This window comes from Lathyrus oleraceus, chromosome 6 (genome assembly GCF_024323335.1).
Source record: "Lathyrus oleraceus cultivar Zhongwan6 chromosome 6, CAAS_Psat_ZW6_1.0, whole genome shotgun sequence".
Classification (NCBI taxonomy): Eukaryota; Viridiplantae; Streptophyta; class Magnoliopsida; order Fabales; family Fabaceae; genus Lathyrus; species Lathyrus oleraceus.
Genome location: NC_066584.1, coordinates 341,899,687 through 341,905,686, shown reverse-complemented (window position 1 = coordinate 341,905,686; position 6,000 = coordinate 341,899,687).

Genomic DNA, 6,000 nt, shown 5'->3' with positions numbered 1-6,000 from the left:
CTATACTCTGGGGCACCCAAAAGGGGAGAGAATGAAACAAATGCTGTGCACCGTCGAAGGAGTGCAAATAGAGGACCATATCGGCAAGTTGCTGTTGTGACTATTCCAGCAACTCAAACTCAACAACAGCCGAGAAGACCAACTCAGCAGCATCAGTGTCCACAACATCGTCCTCAGCAGCAGGCTTACCAGCCTCCCATTGATAATCAAGCCGGTACAAGTAATGAGAGGAAGAAGATCATTTTTGATCCAATCCCCATGTCCTACGCCGAACTGTATCCCACTCTGATAGAGCGGAACTTGATTACTCCCAGAGACCCGCCGCCCATACCCGTCAACCCTCGGTGGTGGTATAGGCCTGAACAGCATTGTGTGTATCATTTGGGTGCTCCTGGTCATGACGTGGATAGTTGTTTCCAGCTGAAGATGAAGGTTCAAGACCTTGTGAGGTCAGGTATTCTGATCTTGGAGGACTTAGGTCCCCGTGTTAATCAAGCTTGAAGATAACAAGTCCTGGGCTGGTGCCGACTTTTTCTTCAAAAGGGTTGTTCATAAAGCAGAAGCTGCTGATGCAAGAAAGACTGACAGTTGTCGTCCCTGATGGGATCTATCACAATTGGGTCACTGTGGGCTTTCCTACAGTTGTTCATAAGTCTTTGTAATAATCATTTTGTTTAAAAACCCTTCTCCCATGCCAAAAGTAGAAGTGATGACATTGTTGGCAATATTTTATGCAATGATATTTTCATTCAAATAATTCATGTTAAAACATTTGTTTTCCATTTGTTTTCCCTTTTCGCTTTTTGCATGAAATTGGTGATCACAAAAAACCTTAAAAAAAACAAGAATAAAAGCAATCTTTTCATCTGCATAACGATTGTCTTGTTTGATTTTCAAAGTGCTTTTTATACTCAAAATCTTTATGCAGGTTGTTTCTCAAACCCATTGAACATAGTGATCGGACGTCATCTCCCAATTTTGAATTCCCTGTATTCGAAGCGGAAGAAGATAATGATTGAAGGGATTCCTGACGAGATTTCCCGACTTCTTGAGCAAGAAAAGAAGATCACACTCAGCTGCATCTCGAGAATCAGCAGAACAGCCAACTGGGGCATTATCAAAAAGAAAAAAGAAAAAAAAAAAAAAAAAAAAAAAAAAAAAAGAAAGAGGAGGGTGCAAAATCAAAAGAAATCAAAAGAAAGCAAAATCAAAAGAAAAAAAAAACAAAAGAAAGATAGCACCCTCAAAGTCCCAAGTTGACTAATGCTGAATTCGACGGAAAGAAAGAAGAGATCAACTGCCATGTGTCATGGTCAAGTTATATCAGCAGAGAGTGAAGAAAGCATTCGATAAGAAGATCAAGCCTCGTGTGTTCCGAGGGACCTTGTGCTCAAGAAAGTCTTGTCTTTCGTGCCCGATTCCAGGGGCAAGTGAACTCCAAGCTATGAAAGTCCATGTGTTGACAAGAGAGCCTCTTCAGGCAATGTTTCGACACTTACAACAATGGATGGAGAAGTTCACTCGTCCTATGAATTCCAGATGCAGTCAAGAAATACTTCGCCTAAAAACAAAAAAAAGCAAAAGCTCGATAAGTCGAACACCCCAAAGGGCGACTTAGGCAAAAAGGAGCGTCTCGGTGGATTGAAAACCCGAAAGGGCGATCCAGGCAAAAGTTAGAGACATTGAAAAAAAAAGAGAGAATTCGCATCCCGCTAGATTGAGCACCTCACACTGGGGCAATCTAGGCAAAAATTAGGGATTTGGCAAGTAACTGCATCTTGACAAGACTGTGCTCTATATCTGTCATCCGTCAGGGATTCTCGATTCGTCGTCGACTGAAGCTTTGAATACATCGAAAATTCAGAATGGTAGAGGAAAGGTCATTATGTTCAATGTAGCCCTCTCCAATATATATCATCGATTTCAAACTTGTACAGATCCATGGAGTCTCGCCCTTTGCAGACTACCATTCCATTACATCTATTTGAGCTTTTGTCCAATTATTTGCACTCTTATTTGTTTTAACTCAACAAATGTTTTGCATGTTTTAATTGATAAAGTATCATTGTTTTCAAAATAAACAAATTTTTCAAAAAAAAATTGTTCTTAAACAAAGTGAACATTCACAATGATGGAAGGATACTTAGGAGACCCGCGGTGCTCTCCCGGGGGTGGTATGATTACCAACAGGTAAGACAATTGTTCGTATCTCGAGCATGACTGTATCTTTGTCCTACAGAACCTCGTATGGTCTCTCCTCAGTGAAGTTGCCCGATGCAGTGTTGTTTGAAGTTGTTCATCTTCATGTTCCCGGCAGTACAGATTCTTCCTCCAAATCTCTGTTAGCCCTATCGTGGGGCATCCCTAGCAAGCTTGCTGTTTCGGACATTATTGTGGGGCAGCTCCCCTAGCAGAGTGTTTACTGAAGACTTCAATTTTCGCCTCTCCAGCAGAGTAGTCTTCATCTCCCCCCAGCATGGGTGCTTTTCTTGGAAGATTCAGTATTGGGAGGATCGACATCCCCGTAATCCGGCATTCCCTCAGATAGATCCCCCAGTGGAGTTGTTCGCGTAGGGAGCTTTATCAATGCTTTTGTATTTCTCATCAGAGATCTGGTTGCTTCTCGGTATCTCAGATTTTCATCACGAGTTGTTGTGGCGCATACGCCTGTATGTTGAACTCTGTTCTCCGGTTGTGACTGACGATCCCTCCGGAAGCCTCCGGTGGCCTTCCTCCCCTGCAGGATAAATGCTCCCTGATATCCCAGTCCCCAGTGGATTTTCTTTGCTCTCTGGTGGTTTTGTTTTTCTCTCCGGACGGTTGATTCCCGGACCTGCGTGTTGAACATGTCCGTTTGTCAGCATTCATAATGCATACATGCATAATCATAGCATTCGGATACTAATGCTGCAGCTGTTGCCGTGTATCTGTTGATGGTTGTCTCCTGTTATTTGTTGATATCTCTCCAGTAGTTTTTTCTCAAGCAAATATGGGTGTGTCTGATCTCTCCATGTAGAGCCAACCCTTAAGCAGAAAGTGTCTATCCTTTCCTGCCATTTCCCCACTGAGATACATCCTCGTGGATGACGGTTGCTTCCGTTCCCTCCCTACACGAGATGGGTTTTCCCTATTGAGTTCTTTCCTCATTAGGATGAGTCTTGTTTCAGTCTGCCTTTTCGGATCGATCCTAAATTGGCTTCCTATTAGCTGTCTCCTGTGCTTCCCTGGGGCATAAATGAATAGTCGCTCACTAACCGGCACTCATTCATCTTATCCTCAGTGGAATTTGATGGCTTCTACCTACGACCCGGTAGTTGTAAGTCCTATCTTTGTGGTTTTCTACCCACTAGCTGGTAGTTGTAAAATCCCACATTCCTCTCCTTGGTGGAATTAACCCTTTGTGCTCATCCCGATGATGACTGGTTACTTTTCCATTGGCCTCTACCTACAAACCAATAGTTGTAAGTCCTATCTTTGTGGTTTTCTACCCACTAGCTGGTAGTCGTAAAATCCCACTTTCATCCCCTTGTTGGAGTTAACCCTTTGTGCTCATCCTATCGATGACTGGTTACTTTTCCGTGGTTTTCTGCCTACTAACCGGTAGATGTAATCCCCTCTTTGTGGTATTGGTATTCTTTTCCCCTCTGGATACTTGCCTTGATCAAGCAGTATTGTCCCCATTGGGTCTTCCCCTGCCTTTGGGTATTTGCTCCGAGTTAGCAACTTTATCCTCTCTTGATTGGTCATCTTTTACATACCTAGTCCTGGTACCCTGATGCCTTTCTTGTCGGTTGATTTATCCATTTAACAACCTACAACCCGGTTATGGACAATCTTCCATGCGAGTGTATTATCTACGTTTTGGCTATAGATAATATATCTCATGCACTCTTTGGTCAATCTTTCGATTGTTATCTCCAGCAGAGTAAGATTCGTATTCCTTGTGGAATCGAATGTTCATCCTCTAACAAGACTGCTTTTTTAGCCCTCTTCAGGATGTTGAGTGTTTTGGAACACAAACCAATTCACGCTTTGGCACTCAAGCCATTTTTCCGGTTTTCAGACCGAAGAAGTTTCCGACGATCAGGTCGATGTACTTATGTTTTTCCGGTATTCAGACCGAAGAAGTTTCCGACGATCAGGTCGATGTACTTATGTTTTTCCGGTATTCAGACCGAAGAAGTTTCCGACGATCAGGTCGATGTACTTATGTTTTTCCGGTATTCAGACCGAAGGAGTTTCCGACGATCAGGTCGATGTACTCATGGCACTCAGGCCGATTTTCCGGTATTCAGACCGAAGGAGTTTCCGACGATCAGGTCGATGTACTCATGGCACTCAGGCCAATTTTCCGGTATTCAGACCGAAGTGGCGTTCAGGCCAATTTCCGACTTTCAAATCGAAGAAGTATTCCTCCTCTCCGTTGGTGTCGGTAAACGCCATTGTTTCGGTGTCGGTAAACATCGAGTCTCACCCCAGTCATCGGTAAATGTCTGGTCATTCTTTTTTTGATGTCGGTAAACGCCATTGCTTCGGTGTCGGTAAACATCGAGTCTCACCCAGTCATCGGTAAATGTCTGGTCATTTTTTTGGTGTCGGTAAACGCCATTGCTTCGGTGTCGGTAAACATCGAGTCTTTCCTTCAGTCATCGGTAAATGTCTGATAATCCCCCAACAAAAATCCCCAGAAGTCGTCGGTAAACGGTTTGTCTGGTATCACCACAAAGATTTTGTTCCTCCCCAAGCGGAGATGCCATCGGTAAATGGCCCAGTTTTCTTCGATATCGGTAAATATCGAATTCCCAGTTGCAGCAGCCATCGGTAAATGGCCTTGATATCGGTAAATATCAAGTTTTAACCATCGGTAAATGGTTTTGTTTTTCATCAATCTGTTTCCCAGCAGCCATCGGTAAATGGTCTGGCTGAAGTTGATATCGGTAAATATCAAGTTTTAACCATCGGTAAATGGTTTTGTTTTTCATCAATCTGTTTCCCAGCAGCCATCGGTAAATGGTCTTGCTGAAGTTGATATCGGTAAATATCAAGTTTTAACCATCGGTAAATGGTTTCTCTTTTCAGAAGTTTATTTTCCCAGCAACCATCGGTAAATGGTCTTGCTGAAGTTGATATCGGTAAATATCAAGTTTTAACCATCGGTAAATGGTTTCACTTTTTCAGAAGTCTGTTTTCCCAGCAGCCATCGGTAAATGGTCTGGCTGAAGTTGATATCGGTAAATATCAAGTTTTAACCATCGGTAAATGGTTTCGCCTCTCAGAAGTTTGTTTCCCAGCAGCCATCGGTAAATGGTCTCGCTGAAGTTGATATCGGTAAATATCAAGTTTCCAGTTTTAACCATCGGTAAATGGTTTCGCTTTTCAGAAGTTGTTTTCCCAGCAGCCATCGCTAAATGGTCTCGCTGAAGTTGATATCGGTAAATATCAAGTTCTCAGTTTTTAACCATCGGTAAATGGTTTTGCTTTTCTGAAGTTGTCGTGCAGTTGTCATCGGTAAATGACGTGTTTCTTTTGTATTATATCCAGTCGGTGCAAATTTCTACGGTTCTTTGGTATTCAATCCCTGTTTACCCTGAAAGTCTGACAGCCATTGCTATCATCCGTTCGGGTTCCCAGCTGATTGAATAGGGGCAGCTGTAGCACCTCAAATTTGCACCTATCATTGTACATACATTCTCATATTAGGTCATAGCATATCATGGTCCACTGCATAGCATTGCATTGTCCCAGTTGCCTCAAGTGCAAGCAAATCAAGAAATTAGGTCAAACTGATCAGGAGATCAGTCAACCAAGCAAGCAAGGGTGTTTCTCAAAGAGCCAAGGCCCTAGGGTTTGTCCAACAAGTTCACATGACTTGGAGGTCCATTTGAAGTGTTTAAGTCAAGGTTTGGATGTTCAGAAGCCATCAATTCATGCACAGACAGTCAGAAACCCTAGAAAGTCAAAGTTGGTCAACTGTGGTTGATTTTGTGGTTTTGATGGACG